The following is a 19,027-nucleotide window of genomic DNA, read 5'->3' on the forward strand; positions in this document are numbered from 1 at the left end:
TCTTGCCATCCCTGCTGTTTAATGTAGGCTTTCTTAAAAACCCTAAGAAGCTTTGCTCTCCTCGTAGGGCTTTCAGATGTCTCTTTTCCTAATGATAAATGTCAACAAATGAGATCAGAGCATCTTCTGCTGCAGTAAGGGAGAAGTAATTTTCTCAATGTGGTTTGTTTGTTGTTTTTTTTTTTATATACTGTTTCTCCATGTAGCTGAGAAACCAAAATAGGTCACGTATTTCGTACTGCAAAGAAGGCAAGCGTTTTGGTGATGCGTGGTTGCCGGTGAGATCCGCCAGCTGCTCTGGGACCGTCTGGTTGTACTCGAAGGGAAAATACAGGTGCAGGCAGGGCTGTCCGCACCCCCGGGGGCCGCCGTCTCCACGGGTGCGTGGCCGGGCTTTGCTTTGGTCCCACTGGCTGTGAGCGGCTATCCTAACCACGGAAACACAGAAATAACTTGCCGTAGGCTTGCCGGGTTTTCTACTAGTTGATAATAACTAAATGAAGAACGTGAACAGCACTATGGTTGCTCTACAGATGAAGGAAATGAAGGACGAGACATCTGTGGAAGACCAGGGAAGATGCTGAGTATAATTGGAGCTGTTGTGGTTTTTTTTTTTTAATCTATTCTTAGAGTTGTGCACCTCTACTTCACATTATAACTGGATTTGAGTAGTTTTTTCCTTGCCCACATGACAAATTTGCGCCAGAGCTGCCATACAGAAGGTGAATTTAGATAAAATCTCAATTATATTGTCAGCCCCAGAACCGAGGTGTCGGAGATCTGCAGGCTTTGTACAACGACAGCCACCTTCCTCCACATCGTAGTGGGTTTCGCTATATTTTTCGTGTACTGAGTATTCTTCCAGGAAAAAACTGAATTTCCCAGGAAGTTAAGCTGTCAGGAAAGCTACTCGCTTTTGGGTAGGTGGGAGGAACAGCTTCATCCTGCTCAGCCATATGTTAGTGGTAACTTAAAGCCAGCAGGTTTTAGGATTAGAAGAGGGTAAGAATTCGGTCACCTCCGCAGCTGGGACAGACCAGGACCCCCAGCGCTCGGCGCGCGGTGTTAACAGATGTCCCGCTGCCCTTCAGCTTGCAAAAGTGCTTCGTGGTGCCTGTGGCCTCGCCAGCAGCAGGCTGTTTCTCACCCCGAGCATGCTGCCTTTGTCCCCCCGCCTGCTCTTGGGCTTGTCTTCCAGCCTGTCCCTAGCTTCATGGGTGCGTTGCAACCCAGGGATGCATTGTTTTGTCTTCCTTTAAGCTGTTTTCAGTGCTTCCCTCAGCAGACAACGAGCTTGCCGCAAATCCCTGCTCCCTAGCCGAAGCTTCAAGTACCTCCTGTACGTAAGAGCATGCCACCGATCCAGGACTGCAGCGCTTCTGTTTGAGGAAACCTGATGGAGGTAACTGGTCCTTCACGCTGGGAGGCTTGGCGAGCCCCCGCGGCGGCGTTTGGAAGGCAGCTAAGCGCGCACGCAGCGCGGGTTGTGCAGCAGCTCGCCATGAAATCTCAGCTTGATGTGCAGCACCTTCACACTTCCATTGGCACGGCGGTAATTCGTAGCTTGGATGCTTGCGCGCAGAGAATCCTAGGTGGCCGAGCAAAGTAGGTCAGTTATTTTTAAGTGCTATGATTAATTTATAAATGCCATTATTTCGTAGATGTAAGGTAGATCTAAATACTCAATCTTATGCGACGGGTGGCTGTTCGCAACAAAACTGGTGCTTCACAGTAAACAAATGCTTTTGCAAGGGAGAGCTAGAAGTAAGTGGAAAGGATTATTTTTGAGCTTTAAGCTTTGCATGTCTGGAGATTTTTCTTTAACATGAAATGGTTTTAGAACAGAAAATCTTTCGTGGTATGTAATGCTTCCAAAACCCTTGGCAGATGGGTAACTTTGTTTCCAAACATCAAATGTTTTAGCTGTTTAATGCCTGTTTTTAAGCATGAGCAGCACTCTCGGAGAATGTTCATATTAAGCCTGCTGGGAATTAGACTTTTAAAAGAACCATTTCTATTATGTTATCAGGAAAAGTGAAGAATTATGGAAAACTTAACGGAACACTTGGACTGCTTTGCATAATATACAGAATAACATCACACTGGAAGAAAAGAGGGGAGGTACACTCATGCCCTCGTGTTGAATCCTCCGTAGTTACTGAAAGGCGTATATTTGCTTACCTCTGGTAGGGAAATTGCCTTATATCAGAATAAGCCGTGCAGGTACGCAAACTCATTTTTGACATGCGGTATCAAAAACCTTGAACGCTCATCGGTAGGGGTAGGATCAGCGCCTTGCTGAGCGGTGAGAACGGACAGATGCCAGGAGAGGTGTGCTTTCGGATTTGATGTCTGCCAGATGCTTTCCTCAATAGTCACAGGTCTTATTTGCACTAGATGTTTCAATAGAGGGCTTTTTTATCACTGACTGCGTAGTTTATTACTGCTCTGGACAGGAGGTTTTGTATCCCTATTGGTATAACGTGGAGAAAGTCGGTCACAATACACATCCAGTCCTTAAACTCATATTTGATCTTTGAACTACATCCAGAAGTAAATATTTGGTGCCTTATATCTTACAGCGGTATTACAGACATAGAAAGTGAATTTATTCTTAAACTTTAAGCCGAGTGGGTCACAGAGCTGAGAATTACAGTAGTACCAGCAGTGAATGTTATGCTTTAGACCAAGGATTTTGTACGGTTCTGAGTTTTCTTAGAAAGGCAAGTCTGGGCATTGGCGTTCAGTAACAGTAAAGTATTCTTGGTATTTGTGGACTGTAAAATTTATAGAGTAATAGATATGCAAATGGGCTGCCACAACACTGCAGGCTGTATAGTAATGCATAATTGTGACACGGTTTTTAGCTATTTGCAAAAATTGGCTTTTTTGCAGGAGTGAGATTTATCAGGTTCTCACCTTTTAAAAGACATAATTCTCAAGTCTCTTACCTAAATACTTTTTTTTTTTTTTTTTTTAAACATTATATGGTATTGGTGGCTTGGGAAAACAAAAGCTTACAGATCATTCACCGAACCGTCGCATTTTGATGGCCGTTTTTCATGGTCAGAAGACTTACGGTGATGCTGCGTTTCTCATGACACTTACTAAATTGCTTTGTCTCCTGACGCGTGTGCTTATAAAAAGGGCACGGTATCAGGAGCTCACAAGATGATCTGTTCAGTGTGCGTGTTGGTCTGTTCAGGTGTTCAAGCCCTGGAACAGTCAGGTTTGCTCTCTCAGCATTTCCTAGGGGTGTAGTGCTTGCAAGGTGCACGTTCTTGTGCTGGTGGAGCAGCACGCAGGATTTGGGGTTTTGCAGGCTCTTGTCTGTCACGCGTTCTGCTTTTGCCTCGAGTCCACCTGTGTGATACTAAGAGCGTCTTGCATATAAGTTTTTAAACCCGTGTAAATGAAAAAAATGCGACTATCAGTCTTCCCCCTTTATACAGTGCATGTAAACATTTGCATTTTCCCTGTCATGGGTTATATAGCGTGCAGTTCTCATCCCACGTATTTTACGCTGTGCACAATCCAAGGTGCACAGCTCACAGCATTTGCTTGGAGACGTATGCTCTAACTGTAGGCTTAATCCTTGCTGTGATGACTACTTTAAAATGACCATCTGTAATACTCTGTGGTAAAATGCTTCTTGCTCCAGAAGGACCATTGACCAGTAAAACTTTTTTCCCCCTCCCGGTTAACGACAATTGAAACTGGTCCTACTGGTTTCAGTCCTTACGTTCAGTTTCCATTTGGGCGAATGGAGGTTACCTTGCCGAGATACGACTCGTGATGCGCTGCATTTCAGTACTCACGGGATTGTTAACAAGTCCCCTGCCTGCTTGACAGCGAATTTCAAATTTTGCTGCTATAAAGTTGGCCGCTTCTCCAAGAAGATTTAAGCTTTCTTTGCAAAATGTTGCAGCGTAAAAACTATCTAACAAGATGCTTGGCTTGACTTGTGGCATTGCTTTCTCCTTATTTTAACAGCTGGCGCGACTGACAGTAGTGCGCGTTTCCCCTTAAACAGTTTCCCAAAGTGGAAGGACTCCTCGGGGACTGGAGCGGGGTTTCTTATTCTCTGGTTTTTGCTGTCAAAGCAAACCCACCCATGTCCAGTGCGCGGGATTGCAGGGACCCTTCGAAACGGGAGTTGGCAGCAGAGGCGTTTTGCTGTGGCTGGAAGAGAGCCTGAAATTAGACCTTGGATCAAACGCGTTGGAATTGCGACTGCTTGAGGACTAAAGGCAAAACTCGTCTCTCCTGGGCCATGGAGGTGTTGGCTGAGCCATCCCGCGCCCTGCGCACCGTGGGTTTGTTCTCTTGGCATCCGAGTGCCCTCTGCTGGCACTCGCTCCTCTCCTTCCAGGGATGAAGTTCCTTGATGGTTTGCAGCAGGTCCTGCGTGATGTTCGATACCATTTCTGTGCATCGCAAACCCCCCGCCTTGGTATCCACGTACAGTTCAGTCTCCTGCTATTTGCAATCATTTCTCTCGGGACATGCTTTAAAAAAATTCTTATTCCACCCTTCTGCACCGCAAGCTTAATGTTTGTCTAGATGGGGAGCAGCAGTCTGCGCGGAGCCCTGGGCATCCCGCTCCTGCCGGCTGGGGCTGCCTGCGGGAGGCTCACGGGGCTGACGAGGATGGAAAACCCGACGCCGATAAAACCAGCGCAGCTGCAAGAGCAAAGCTTACGGTGCTGCTGCCGCGCAGCCGAGGTTTGCCGGTTCGGGGAGCTGCGGGAGCTCCTGCTCGACTTCGGTGACCGGAGGCAGGCAGTTCTCTGCAGTTAGCCTGGAACTGCCTACAAAATAATTTAGTCTGACCCTATTTTTTTGTAACCCACCAGAGCCCCCACCTTGTAAGACAAGGAGATCAATCTTAAATGGGCACTTTTTTTTTTAACTCTAAATAACCATTTTGCACTACATTGCAGTCAGAAAAACCGGCCGTGTTGGGATTGAACACTGGAATGGCAGCGCTCGGGAGGGATGGTTTTATGGCCTCGGTGGCTCAAATCCAGGGATTTCCTGCAGCACCCGGGTTAGTCTGGTTTAACCCCGTGGGCTTGAGTCAGGCTGGTTCCTCTTTCTATGGGACCAAAAATTCCCCTCTCACCAGGAATACAGTTGGGTAAAACTGAACACTGGTGTTTAAATGGGCAAAAATCAGAATGGACCCAAACCAGCTACTGAAATGAATACTGATTTTTTTTAAAAAATATTTTTGGGGGGAGGATGGTACAGTATTAGTGCAGCTTTGCTGCATGTGGGTTCAGACAATTAAGAATCCCACGTCTGCTTTCAATGTTTCATGCATATTAATGCCGTTCTCCTACTGAGCAGTTAATTGGGTGCTATCACTTTAACCACCTTATTTAAATTGAAAAGCGCTCTTAATAAATGACAAATGTCAGCGTGAAACTCGGTGTGTTCAGTGCACGGAAAGCAGGCTGCTGTGCCTGCCCCTCTTCTCCTCTGCCCTCCTCCTTCGAGCAGGCTGATGCATAACCTCAAACCCACGAGTCTTTGCTGGCCTTCAGCATCTTAGCTGAGACATCAGGTTGCAGCTTCCACGTTGTTCTTCTGACTGTCCGTACCACCATCCTGTACAGCCGGGAGGCGACGGAAACGCTGGGTTATGGAAAATACGTCCGTCTCTGTCTCCATGGATGGGCACAGCACATTTAGAGGAGCTGCACTGATAACGGGCATCGTATGAGAGCAGAAATTCAGATCTTGGGGTTTATGGCCATGTCGGATGCCTGATCTGAACTATGAAACTTGAATCTGTCAGAGTCTTGACTCGGGAAAATGTTAAAACGCGGCTCGGAGAAGGAGCTGTGCGTCCTGCCTGTGGCTGCAGATGTGGCTCAGTGGCAGAAATGTGCAACAGCTGAAAGCGGAGTAGAGAGTTTTTTTCTCTGAATAATCTTGGGCTTTAGAAACAACAAATTCTGTTTTATAGATCACCGAAGTAAAATACGAGGTCGTACTCTTCTGTTTAATAGAAACAAGATTAAAATCCTCCTGTTTGGGCATGAAGAGAAAATGTTATTTTTGTGGATTCACGAGAGTAATATGAACAAAATTAGTTAAACTGGTTTTGGACCATCTCTTTGGGATGTATCCTGAGAGCCTTAGGATGAGATCCTCTTGCTTCTCCCCTTGCAAGTCCTTCCTGGGGAGGCCGAGTACTCGTCTCCTCCATGGCTTTCGTTGGCCTGGCCCCTCTCCGGTTGGCTTTGTCTACAGTCAAAACTTCCATTATTGAAGATGGAAAAGTCTTGTTCTTTGATGTGAGGCTCCCTCCAGGGAGCGTCTTAAAACTTTGTACGAAAGCTGTTGTCCAGCCTTACCCTGCTCCTGGAAAGGCTGTACCTCCTACGGTAGTTACAACCTTCTAAGGTTGTGGGCAGTTACAAGAAGCCTTTTTTTTTTAAAATCAAAAAATAATTAAAAATTAAATTTAATAGTAAAAAAAAAAATATTAAAAAAAACCATAGCAAGTCCTTGCTGTTTTAATTGTGGTTTAGGGTATTGCATTCCCACAGTGTTTTATAAAGCGTTAGCCTATATCTAGAAACAGGATTTCATCTTCGGTCGGGAGTTTGGAATTGATTGTGTAAAATCTGCGTGCTTGGCTCTTTGCTTTGTCGTTCTGAAACCAGCACATGCCTATCGCTGTAACACCGTATTTAGACACAGCGGGTTATTAACACGTTATCTGATAACACTGCTGTGGGGGTGCTGAAATTGCAGGTTGCGAGCAAAGGCTTCTAATCGCCCAGTTACATGTATTAATGACTTACCAAACTGTGCTGGAATCGCTATAATTTCAGAAATATAACAAAAGGAATCCAAAGCTTCGCTTCGGCGCTGAAGCTGAGTTTGGAGATGTGAAGCTGAGTGGAGCAAGGCTTAAAACAAAGCAGATGGCTCAGACTGGAGAGCAAAAACTTGACTCTGCTGATGGTTAGAAATCTCTCGGTTTTATGCGTGTATTCGTAAAAGCTCTTGATAAATGTGCAACTGCGTGTACGTGAATTTTGCTTTCAACCTGCAAGTCGAGTGATTTTCTGCTGAGGTGCCTCCTGAGGAAGCCGGCACGTTGGGCTGCTGCTTCCAACGTGGCTTTGGGCTCCTCTGAACAGAAAATAGCCGCTCTCCATCCCTCAGGGTTGCGTTAAATGTCACTTGTGCCACCTCCTGCGTGGTTCCTGTCCTCTCACCCTCTAGCTCCCGCAGTCCTCGTGGAGCTGGCTGAATGTCTGACTGCGGCAAGATCTCCATCCCTCTTCTGAAGGTACCTGCGGGGATTTCTTTGCTGTTGGAGCGATGCCCTCGCCTAGCCCCCGGTGCAAGCTGTTCGCCGGGCTCGCCTTGCGAGAGAAACGGGGGTAACGCACCTGCTTGGCTGCTCCGTGCTCAGCCTTCAGGCGATCTCCTGGGTTTATTTCCAGGCTTTGCAGCTGTTCTTTCCGCAAGCCAGGAGCAGACAGAAACATAACTTGGCCAGATTGACTCTCCTGACTGTGTCCAAGCTGTTGCGGGGATGCTCCTCGTTTATTCTCTGCTGACCGGTTGTAACGAACCAGCCCGGTCCTGCCCATCCAGGGACAGCAGAGAGCAAGGGGCCTTCTGCCTGGCACCGACTGCATCACCGTTGAACAGGACTATGACAGTTTTTGCAATTTTACCAGTATTTTAGAGAGGAATTCTCCTCGAGGAAGAGATGCAGGGAGGTTGCTGCTGCCTGTGCTGAAAAACAGAAGCAACGTGCAAATCTAAAGTGTCAATGGGTCTTGTGCCTTCTTAGTCAAACATCTCAAACATGTTGGTTACTTTTAAAACTTGGTAGTGAGACACAAGGTAAAAGATGTGTATGGGCAGAATCCTCTAAACAGGTACAATTTGGGCAGGAGCTGCCTTTCTGCAGGGCCGGCTGCTTTTTCTCAAGTTAGGGTTGCAGGGCTGGTTGAAAATTGTGCCAAGGCACAGCCCCGTTGAAGGAAATTTTGGACGTCTTCGGCGGTAGGTTGGAGTCTGAGAGAAGGAAGCTCCAGTGTATGAAAAAGAGCCGATTCACTCCCAGATAGAAATACTGACAAAAAATAAGGGAGGTATTAAAGATCCAGAGCACCCCTAGGAAGGAGCTGCAGAGGAGCCTAAGGCATCATCTTGGTGTGGGACACGTAGCACATGTGTCGGCATCATCCTTCATGCATGGAGGACTGTCTCGGATGAAAGTATCACTGCTTTCTCCCGTTAAAAACTTGTATTTCTTCTCTGGGAGTTGTTCTCATATGACCAGAGTACAAAACGGGGGAGTTCTCGCCTTGGCACTTGAAGGCAGTTAGGGTGAGCTCTTAAATAATATAAATAAATCTCTTGGGGGAGCCAAGTGAAGGGCTTTCCGGTAGATGTTACGTGAACGTACTGCGCAGTCTTTAAAAATACATGTTGTGTGTAGAGTGGTTCTTGTCTTCCGCAACCTGGCTGTGAGGAAAACACGTCTGGTGCTTTGTTGGTCGGATTTTGGCTTTGTTTGCTTCAGTTTATAAATAAGTGCCAAGAAAATGAGTATTTTGTTGTTAAGATGTTTTCAAGGCCACGTATTTATTTTTTTTTAAAGAGAATCGTGGAAGACAAGCTGACAATTTAATGGTGCATGATGCACTAATAAAAATGTCTGTGTGGTTGCATTTAATCCTTTAAAGGAGGGAAAAGAACCACGGTAGTTATCAGCATTCAAAAGGCAAGACGCAGGCTTAAGCGTATGCAAAGCCTTGGAGAGAGACTGAAGAAATGCACTGACTGTGTTGCAGAAAGCTTCTGACAGGCACATCACATCTTTGAAAGTAAGATTTGAATTATTAGAGCTGCCTTTGTTTATTAAATTGAGCCTCCAGCAAGAGGATTATAGGGAGAAATACCGTGCAGGCTCGAGTTGCGTTGGCATAAATTTTAATGGGTGATAAAATTTACTTTATTGAGCTAATTCAGTAAGAAAATTCAAATAGGTTTTTAAAAGATCCAGGTGCGTATTAGATACCTAAAGAAATAGACTTCAAGTGCACAAATAAGCCTCCTTTTATGGACTCCAGTTTGCTTTTAGTGATGGGTAATCCTTTTAAAACAAGACTTCTTCAAGGCAAACTCCAACAGAAGAGTTTTTGTTTAATTTTAAATTGGGAATGCAAGGGAAGGATGCAGAGAGCTAATAAGAGAGTAATTATACACGCAATTGCCAAATTGAGGAAGGGCAGAGACCATTAAAATGCCGTTTTAGGAGTTAATTATATGGTGTTTCAAGTCGATGCTGGTGTCCTGATTTCTGTTTAATCCACATATAGCATGTATTTAGGATGTAGTGTTCATGACACCTAATTTCTATTTTAAGGAACTTTAGGCCACTGCGTTATGAAATAATGTCCAAAAAAACCCCAAACAACCCAACTTACAGCCTCCATAGGGTTTGTGCCTGTTGGATTTGATTAGGAAATATGCAAAAGCAATAAAGGAGATGGAAAAACCCTAGCAAATATTTTGGGACCGGCACACATATCATAAATAAAGCATTGCAGTGGAATTTGGTTAGTTAAATCTCTTCTGAAGCTCATTTAATAATTCCAGAGCCTCTGCTACCGCTCAGATGTAGCCAGCTGTAATTTGTTTCAAGGTTAGTCTTTGACTTCTGTTTTATTAGCTTTTCAGTTTATATTCTTCCACTTGTGCAGTTTCTCAAGTGAAACTACATAATGGTTTAGCTAAAACTGGGATCCTTTAGATAGGGGCTTTAAATTGGAATTCTTCAGAGACGTTTAATGAAAGCTCTGCATGAGGCAGATGTCAGGATTTGCGCCTCGATTGGGTAGGATTGCGGCGGGGAGAGCAGATTAGGCTCCTTTGCAGTTGATGTGCTGCCTGGAGGAAGTGACATTTATGCTCTTGATCCTTCAGTGATTCTGCATGTCAAGAGCTGAGCCTTGAAATTCGTCAGCGGTGCTGTCTTAAGAGCAGACAGGACTGAATAAGAGGATTTTTACAGATAGAGGGGGGGGGGGGGGGAATTCAACTCCGATGGCTGTTGCAGATCCTTAAGTACTTCAATTTTTCCTTTTTTTTTTTTTTTTTTTTCTTCACATCTCCCCTGTAGGAAATCGGAGAGGGAAATCACTTCAAATCACCACCCGATATATTTTTGAAGTTGAAAAATCTGAGATGCATTAGAATTCAGAGACCTCCCTTTGCTTAAGGTAAGAAAGGAGCAGATTCTCCCTGTTCCCTGCTTAATAAATGTCTGTATTCGGTTAACTCTCGGGCTGGAGTTTCTGTAATGTGTTTAAAACGTTTAGCCTGCTGTCGATGCCTAAATGGTTAACGTTCATCCAATTTAATAACTTGCAGCTGCAGAAGGCATATGGCTGCGTGTTTACGGGAGGTGCGGTGGCGATGGCCGGGCTCAGCCTGCCCAGAGGAAAGCAAGCAGGCTGCGTCGCGCGGGGCCGCCACCGGCTCCTTTGCGGGGCTCGGGCAGAGCTGAGCGGGTCGGCTTTGTTGTACAGCTGAAGGGCTGGCACACCTAAAACCTGATTTTCCGAGGTTTTTATTTTTCCCCGTTTGGACGGTAAGTGAGGCTGGTAACTTCCGAAGGACGCTGGGGGAAGAAATAGGGTGGAGGTGGTGAAAAATCTCACTTCGGAGAGGTAGTAGTTGCATGAATTTCACGAAAGGTGAGACTTGGTGAGCTGGAGTTATGTTACCATGGTATCCAGAAATTACTCCAGTGTGAGCGCTTGTATCGGTGGTGAACGATTCCGGGTGAGCGGCGCGTGAGAGCAGGGCTGCGTGCTATGCGCCTAGCTGTGTGTTTGTATGTGAGGAGTACGTTAATGACCTTCTTTTCTGTGTTGTGTGTCATTATCCGTGCCGTAAGCACGAGCTCGGTAGCACAGAGGCGGCAGGATTTTTAACCTGTTGTACTTGCATAGAGGCTTTGGGATGCTACATAAAATACACGTATTAAACTGAAGCTTGGCTTTCTGTGACTCTGATTTTCAAGTATAAGTTTCTCCTCGTATTAAATTTAGTGATTATATTTTGTACTTAAACAGTTTCTTTACTCGTTGTGGTATATCTCGCTGTGCGCAACTTTAGGAAAGCTAATTCAAAAGGAGAGATGCCAAAACTGGAAGGTAGAAAATCTTGTCTGGGGTTTCCAGCGTGCCTCCTGCGTTACAGCTGAAAGATAAAAGCTCTTTCGGAGCTGCTATACCAGACATGTGATTTCAAAGCGTTTCAAAATGATTAAAGGAAACTTTAAACTTCTGCCCAATAATTAATGCATGCTGTTCTCATGTGTTTAATCTGAAACTGGTAAGTTTTTTGTTTTTCAGGCTTTTGCTGCTGCATTTGTTCAGCTTGGGGTGAGTACTGCTGTGAATCTGCCGAGGTTTATTTCAGAACTTGATGTACAAACGTCAGGCCTGCGCTGGTGTATGTGATCTGTCATTTCCAATTACTTTGTGCAGCAGGACTGTCTCGGGCACAGAATGTCTTAAATTCTCTCGTTACTTTTGAATGAGCCGAAAAGAACATCTGTGTTAGCAATTAAAATCTTCAGTCAGAAGTAGGAAATGAATTTTTAGCCGGACAAACTAACTTGGTTGGAAATTAAGGTGGTGGTTGCAAAAAAGCATCCATTTTGTGATACTGCACTGTGCCTTTCTATCCTTTGTGCAGCTGGAGTGAAAAACAAACACACTGAATCCCTTGTGGTGGTTTTTTTTTAATCAGTTGCTTAAAATGTTCGCTCTTCTATCACTTGCTATATTCTCCAAGTCTACTCCTGAATTGTTTGACTTGTCAAACTCATCATCCTTCCCAGACTTTTTCAAGCTTAACTGATCGTAGAATATGCTTTTTATTAACATTGCGGCAATAGAATCTGGGAGAATACTCCTGTTTAGTAGGGGAATAAAGTTTTGCTGCCAGGTTTTAAATAGATATCCTCTTAAACATGCTTAGCAATCTGCTTATGTGAGCATCATGAGTTTTTATATTTAAAGTGGAGTGATTTTTTTTTTTTCTTTAGGATGAAAGTAGTTGAAGATCTGAATTGTGAGGGACGGATGAAATTAAGCCGCAGAAGCACTGATGGCAATCTACAAAGCTTTAATGTGTTAATGTAGTCTAGGCATTATACGTATTTAGAAGCAGTCTAGATTGAATCCAGGAGAAAAAGCAGAGGTATTCATAGACTCCTGTCTTGATTGTGTTTTCCTCTAAGTGATGGATGCTATGAAACAGTGGTTTGAAGGAGATGCTAAAAATGATTTTGCTGCTCTTAGAACTGTATCGGATATTAATTGCCCCCAAGTTCAGTATTGGTTTAAAAAAATACAGAGGAGGGTGGTAGATGAAAGAATGATGTTTGCAAAATTTCCTAGCTTTGTGTAGACTTTTTTTTTTTTTTTTTTTCGCCTTCATGAATGATTCAAATTTTCAAGTTTGGTATATTGCTGTATTTAATATGTTTTAAATGACATTGCATCAGTTAATACGGTGAAAGAGATCTGGGTGGACTGATAATTAATCTGCCAGGGGGAACAGCAGCAGAGAAGCTATTGACATAGACTGAATGGTTTATTCTATACAAACAGCATCCGCTAAAAGGATATTTTGATAGACCAGGACTGAGAAGCTTTCTGGAGCCAGTGCCTCTATTCTAGCGTGTTGCTTTGACCCTGGCTGGAGCCTCTGGATGCCCTGCAATATAAAGTAATAATTTATAGGCTGTCAGTGGTGTTGAAAGAAAATAAAGAGTGAATTCATGGACTTTCTAGATGAAAAAGGGAGCCTGTAGCATCCAGAAGAAAATAGGTTAGTATTAATTTTATTTTTATGCTTGCATATTGACCGGCTGTTGGACAGAAACTTTAGGGCAGTACTCTGTTCCTGGCAATGGGGAGTGTGGGGGCGTACGGGTACAACTTCTTTAAGAAACTTTTCCAAACTTGGTGAAAACAGAACATTTTGCCTGCGGGTTCACTCGTCTTGCACGCTACTAGAGGCACCAGGTTACTACAGGCAGGAGCAACCCGCTGGCTGCAACCCCGTGCTAAATATGCCCGTGGATACCAGGTCGTGCCTGCGACTCCTGCCTCAGTCTGTCTTTCATGTAATATCTCCAGGTCAATATTGCCTTTCCACAGCAGCCAGGGCATTCTAGACTATTTTTGGAGGCTGATGCTCTTCTGTGAAGTCTTCTTATCCTTCTTGATGGCCGCAGTTAATGTTTCCAGAGCTGGTTGTTAAATTAGCTTTTTCTGTAATAATTCTGTGGTGGTTTCTAATTCTACTTGTGCTTCAGTGGTAACTGTTCAGCTGTAATTAGGATGAAGTCTTTCTAGGTTGCTTGGTCTATGATATATTTAAATAACTGAGTCTGTGCATCTAGGGCACCTGCTGAAGTTTAAGATGCCCTCCGTCAGTCCCCCGGTAAAATGCCAGCGGCCTTTAGACTGCAGAGGAGCTTTAAGCTTTTCATTTTATATTTCTGCTTTGTGTTAATTAAGACTTCAGCTAACTTTTAACTAGCAGCATCTGAAAAACTGTCATTTCAGAAGGTTGTTCTGAACTCCGCTCAAACGAGGGGTGTTTCAGTCCTGTGCCCGTCCCGGCGCTCCTGCGCGGCCACCTCCCAGCTCATCGGGGATCTGAGGCACCGTGGCTGGGTGGAGGGAGATCGTTACAGCGAGCCTGCTAATTGCTTCTCGAGTGACCTAGTTCCCTTGCTGGCAACAGATGTGTAAGCTTTCCCTTTCTCCTCCATATTTTACGTTTGTGGTGGAGAATAGATTGGCACATCCACAGCTGCTTCCCCAGCAAGGTGGTTTTGGTTTTTTTTCTTTTTTTTCCAAAGGCCCAGCTTCTGTTTGGAAATTTCTGCAAGCTTGGTGTGTTTTGTGTCGTTTCCCCGCAGAGGTGAGATAGGATGTGTTTTGGGGGCTGTGCCCAAGCCTGCTTTTCTGTAGCTACTGTGGAAATGTCACATCACCATATTTTATTACTCTAATGTGGGAATTACTTTCTCCAAGCAGATGGCAAAAAGGTGGATTGGTTAATTTGTACCTGCTTGAAATAAGTCGCTAAATGTGCGTTAAACCACTCGTTTATTAGGCCAGAGCGTGTTACTGGTGGATAAGCGGTGATGTTAGATTACAAGCTCAAAACCACTGAGGAACTGGGCAGGTATCTGCAACTAAACCAAACCCAGGCAAAATGTTAAACTGACTGACAGCTGTTGGAGCCTGCAAACAATCAGCCTTTACAAAGGAGAGTGACGGCCATTTGCTCTGAGAAAAACTTGCCTCACCAAGAATTTTTCTAGTAAATTCAGCTTTTCTCCTATAAAATCTCTCTTGTGCTGTTTGCTTGCAGACTTGGCTCGTAGGGTAATACACATCTGATGGCTGCTGTGGTGATACCGGGCGCGTGCTGGCCTTTATTTGCCCGGTTGGGCACGGTTACGTGCTGCACCCAGCCCTGTATTAGTCCTCTGTCATCGGAAAAAGATTTGCCATTGCAGTCAAAACCTGGTCTTTGAGCCATGCCCATCACAGAAGGTGAAACTATTTTTTTTTTTTTTTTTTTTCCTCCTCTTGGAGAAACACACCTGGCAGAAGGGGTAAAATCACTTAATAGTTAAGTAACACTAATTACTAATTCTGTGAAACCTGCAACAAAATAGTTTGTCTTCTGCCCAACATTTTGGGCTTTGTAAAGTATGGTCTTCCCTAAGCATGTGGTTCTTCTCGTGCTTTAGGAGGTACCAGGTGCAGCAGAGATGCTTGTTAAATTCTGTCGCTGTGTTCTCGTTGCCCGAGGAGTTAATAATGCTCTGGGCGTCCTGACGTGAGGAGCTCCCGCGCTTGCTGCAGCTGCAAATCTTCCTTTATCTTCCTGCTGTTCCCGCTTTGGCAGAGTGTCTCTGAGCATCGCCAAGCGGTATAAATCGAAGTGAAGCTGGCCCAGTAGCCAGCCGAAGGCTGGGAAATGTTGCCATACCCTCTCTGAGAGTATCTTGGAGTGTGTAAGCAGTTTCTCAACAGCAAGGGTAATCTCAAATGGAACAAAAGGAAGCTGAGCTAACAAGAATAGCAAAAGGGAAAACAAAATATTTTTCGGTTGGGTGTGTTAACGAGGCTATCAAAGCGGATAAGCCGATGTGCCCAAATGAAGTTGTTGAGCAGCAGGTCCCGGGCAGCTCGGTGGTGAGCCCAAACAGCTTTCCGGGCCGGGGCACGCACAGGCTGCGGCCAGAGCCTGGGGGACTTTCCATCAACTGGGCGCCTTCCTTTAGGTGGGAGGACCTCAGTGACTCCAGGTGTCGATATCCATCCGTCTTCTCTTTGGCAAAGTGCTCCTTAAATTCGACAAGAGAAGTAGCACGGCTTCCTGGTGCTGCGCGGAAATACTCTCGACGCTGAGTGTTTTAGTACGTTTGTTGCATTATGAGGTTTCCATTAGTGCCAACTAATTACGTGGACCATCTTGCATTTGAGTTGCAATTACATTGACCGATGTACAGTAATTAGCTTTAATACATGTTTCCGTGTGTAGGGGAGATTTAATTGCTTGCTGTTTTTTGACAAAGATATTGCTATTTTCCGTAATTGGGTTTCCCCTGTCTTCTGCAAGTGACTCTCGAGAACCAGCAACCCCTCGAAGAGGAAGATACAGCCACCGACGATTTCTTTGGGATGAATGCGGCATTAGCATTCTCTCTGGCAGCTTTGCTAATGGCATTTTGTACAGCTTGCTCACAAGCAAACACTTTGTCTTCGCATCCATCTAACAACGTTAAGCCTTACAAGCGCGTTTCCTCTAACGCGGTGCCAGCTCCAGCTAAAACGGGAACGCTTTTGGATCCAACCCGTTGGTCTGCAGTAACGTACGTTAATGGAGGTAGTCTGCTTACGCGTCTGGATGGTTGCGGTTCACAAATTTTATAGCAATCCATGTGTTTTCCGTGGCGGAGCGATGGCACGACAGCCCACAGCCCTGTCTGCCTCTGGCTGTCCAGAGCGGTGGGAAGGCTGCGGTGATGTTTTCTCCTCTGAAATATCAGGAACCCACCCGCTGGTGCTGTCAGCGATGCAAAGGGCAGAAGTAACCGGTAGTTTTAGCTTTTCGTGCCTTTACTTGGTATCTTCCAGGCACCGCCTTTCCTGAAAATTATCAGCGATGCTAGGAAAGAAGTCAGAAACGCTCTATTTGCATTATTAGTCAATGCTTATAAGGCGTAGAATAGAAATGCTTATAATGGGTGAAACAGAAATGCTTATATACGCATAGAATACGAAATGCTTACATTTCTGCTTAAAACGTTTACTTTGAAAATTCTTTTTATTTAAATTTGCAGTAAAGCTGCTAGCGCAGAAATGCTATGAATCACTTTATCCTGTCTGTATATGCAGTCTCTTGCTGCAATGCATATCGCTGAATGTGTTCAGCATAAACAGTATAATCAGCGAAACTATTGTTAGTGCTTAATTGCTAACTGGATCTTTGCATGTTTGCAGAATTTTTTGGCAATGCCGTTGCCAGTTGCTCAAACGAAAAACTCCCCACAAAGCACCCACTTGTGAGTGAATTATGCTTGCGGCGCTACATTTGTCGGTGGCAGACCTATCATTAATAGCGCAAACGTTTTAAAATAACGAAGATGCAACAATAAAGCCACAACAAATATTAAATAGATACTAAAATTTCAGATAATGATTTGAAGTGTATTGCTAATAAACCGTTTTTACAGTGGCGTGATGAGCTCCATCTGTAGAGTGATTTAAGTGTCTTCATCTTAATAGCTCTTTTGCCTGTAGCGATGTTATATGGTCAAGATTAATGATGAGGTATGGCATCATTGTCAGGCTCAACACATTTTTCTTGACGTATTTTCATTAGATTAATGACCTCGTTGTAGGATAGACATAGCTTGTCTATAAAGCAGTGGCTATGTTTGTATATAGATAGATCGATAAAGCTCTCCTCCCTTCGTGGTTGTTCTTCTTCTTCCAACTCTGCGTTTCTTGTGTTCATCATCTTGCAAGTTGGCGAGCAGGGAACCAGGACAAACTGGTGCCGTGCGCGCTGACTTTCACTGCGGTCAGTCTTCTCCAGTACTGAGGTTTTCCTCTCCGCATTCAGCGGAGAGTAAGGTTTTGTGGTCAGCTCGTGCTGCTTCCGAATACTCTGGTCTGAATTTCCCACTTGTGGAACTCAGCTGAGTGTCTGAGCTATGAGGACGTTCATCAAGTCTCTAGGAGGGAACCTGTTGAGTGAATTTTCATCAAGTGGAGATTTCCTTAAGCTTGTTGAGTGCTGGAGGCTTCATTCTGAATATATTTAGCCTGAGGTTAAACAGTTTCTGTTTTCTTATATTTTTGGTAAAGGTATTTTCATTTTGGTAACAGCTCTTCCTCCAAAGAGGCAAAGCTATTCAAATCTTAAAACACTTAAAATTTAACCTCTCTAACTATTTGCAGAATAGTTCGAGACTTCTGGTCTCGAGAGTATCTTCTAGTGACCCGAGCATCCGTAATTTTTGTTGTTCTGGGATGTAGCGAATAGTGCTAGTTTTTTGCTGTGAATCAGCAGGAGTTAACATAAAACACTATCATCAGAGGGTTGAACCGAGATATTAAAATATTCTACTGCCAGTTTAAAACTGGAAATACTATCTTTTTCTGAAATCTGTGCAGCAAGCCCAGATATTTATAATGATGTAACAATAAGTAAAAATAGTGCAGTTTGTATTTGGATGAACGCTTTAGGAACTGCTGCTGCAAAATGTGCTCTTTCTTGCTTTAACAATAAAAGGTCTTCTAGGAAATCTAACTAGAAGTATTTCAGATCAGGAGGTAATATTTAATGGACTCATTTCTTCTTCTTCCCTGCTTCCCCCGTCAGCGAGCTGCGTGTTTCATGGTTTAGAATAGCTGGTGTGGAGAGGAGAGGAGGTCGGTGCTCGCTGCGCACCTGGGCGGCTCGGGAACCCGCCTGCGTCAGGATTTTCCGTTCAGTTTAAGTGTCTGTAACTTGTGTCTTTGCTGCGGAGAATATCCTCGGCGTGGGTTTTCAGTTTCTGCCCCGGTGTCTTAACACTTTTTACCACTGGAAAACGTGTGGTTTGGGGGGCGGGGGGAAAGCATGAGTTTAGTCATAGACACCTTGGTTACAAGTCACCCTTGGAAGGTCAAGGGTGCTGATGGGGAGTCAAGCGCAGGAGCGTCCTTGAAATGGGGTTTATCTTCAGGATGATTGTGAAAGGGTTTTGGGTTGGCGTGGGTTTTTTTTTTTGCTTGCAAATGAAATTTTTGCATATGCTGATTGTTTTGGAGATACTTCGTAATGAAGGAATTCGGAATTATATCGGACTTACTTAAATTTTAGGCTGTTCTTAAAGCTTCGTGAGGTTTGCTTTGCGTCTCCCCAAAATAGCTAATGTGATTGCATCCTTCCTGTTTGTTCCTTCTTCCTTTGCAACCTTCCTTGCTATTAAGCTTGCGGTAGCGACGCTGCCTACCTTGGCGGGGGAGAGGAGGCACTGGGCTTGTTGATGTTTCGCAGCAGTTTGTTTAAAATAGGAAAATCGACCCCTCCTTCTGCAGAGCAGAACTTGCGTTGGAAAAAACAGGTAAACCACAAAACTGAGTTTCTTTTAGCAACAGGAACGGGTGCATAAAGTGGTGACGATGTAGCCTATTTTGGAAAAGAAGAGAATATTTTCCTGCCGGTTCTGACTTGCTGTCCCAATGCATTATACGTGTGTGTTTGTATGAATACATATTCATACATTATTTATTGACATGGGAGAGCTTGGTAGTTTACGGTCCATTAGATTGAGTCTCAGAGTAGCGATCAAAGACCACACATCTATCGCAAATCATTCCCTTTTACCTGAAGCGCCGGGGGAGACGGAGGGAATTGTGGCCTCTTTTTGCAGGAAAACAAC

The 19,027-nt window shown here is 44.5% G+C and overlaps 1 protein-coding gene across 8 annotated transcripts in view; it reads left to right on the forward strand.

Moving 5' to 3' along the window:
* Positions 1-19,027, forward strand: part of GLCE (glucuronic acid epimerase) — a 67,259-nt gene that overhangs the window by 7,117 nt on the left and 41,115 nt on the right. For 5 of the 8 annotated variants that reach the window (XM_087743550.1, XM_087743556.1, XM_087743548.1 and 2 more), the window contains exon 2: positions 10,166-10,265. The exons of 1 other annotated variant lie outside the window; for it this stretch is intronic. The gene's annotated coding sequence lies outside the window, so the exon portion shown is untranslated. Of the gene's footprint in view, positions 1-1,590; positions 1,610-10,165; positions 10,266-11,405; positions 11,436-19,027 lie in introns of those variants that run through there. 2 more of the 8 variants (XM_087743560.1, XM_087743551.1) reach the window with 2 other exon arrangements.

Source organism: Nipponia nippon, unplaced genomic scaffold (assembly GCF_047370975.1).
Source record: "Nipponia nippon isolate SJK-2023a ecotype South Korea unplaced genomic scaffold, ASM4737097v1 scaffold_9, whole genome shotgun sequence".
In the NCBI taxonomy this organism is placed as follows: Eukaryota; Metazoa; Chordata; class Aves; order Pelecaniformes; family Threskiornithidae; genus Nipponia; species Nipponia nippon.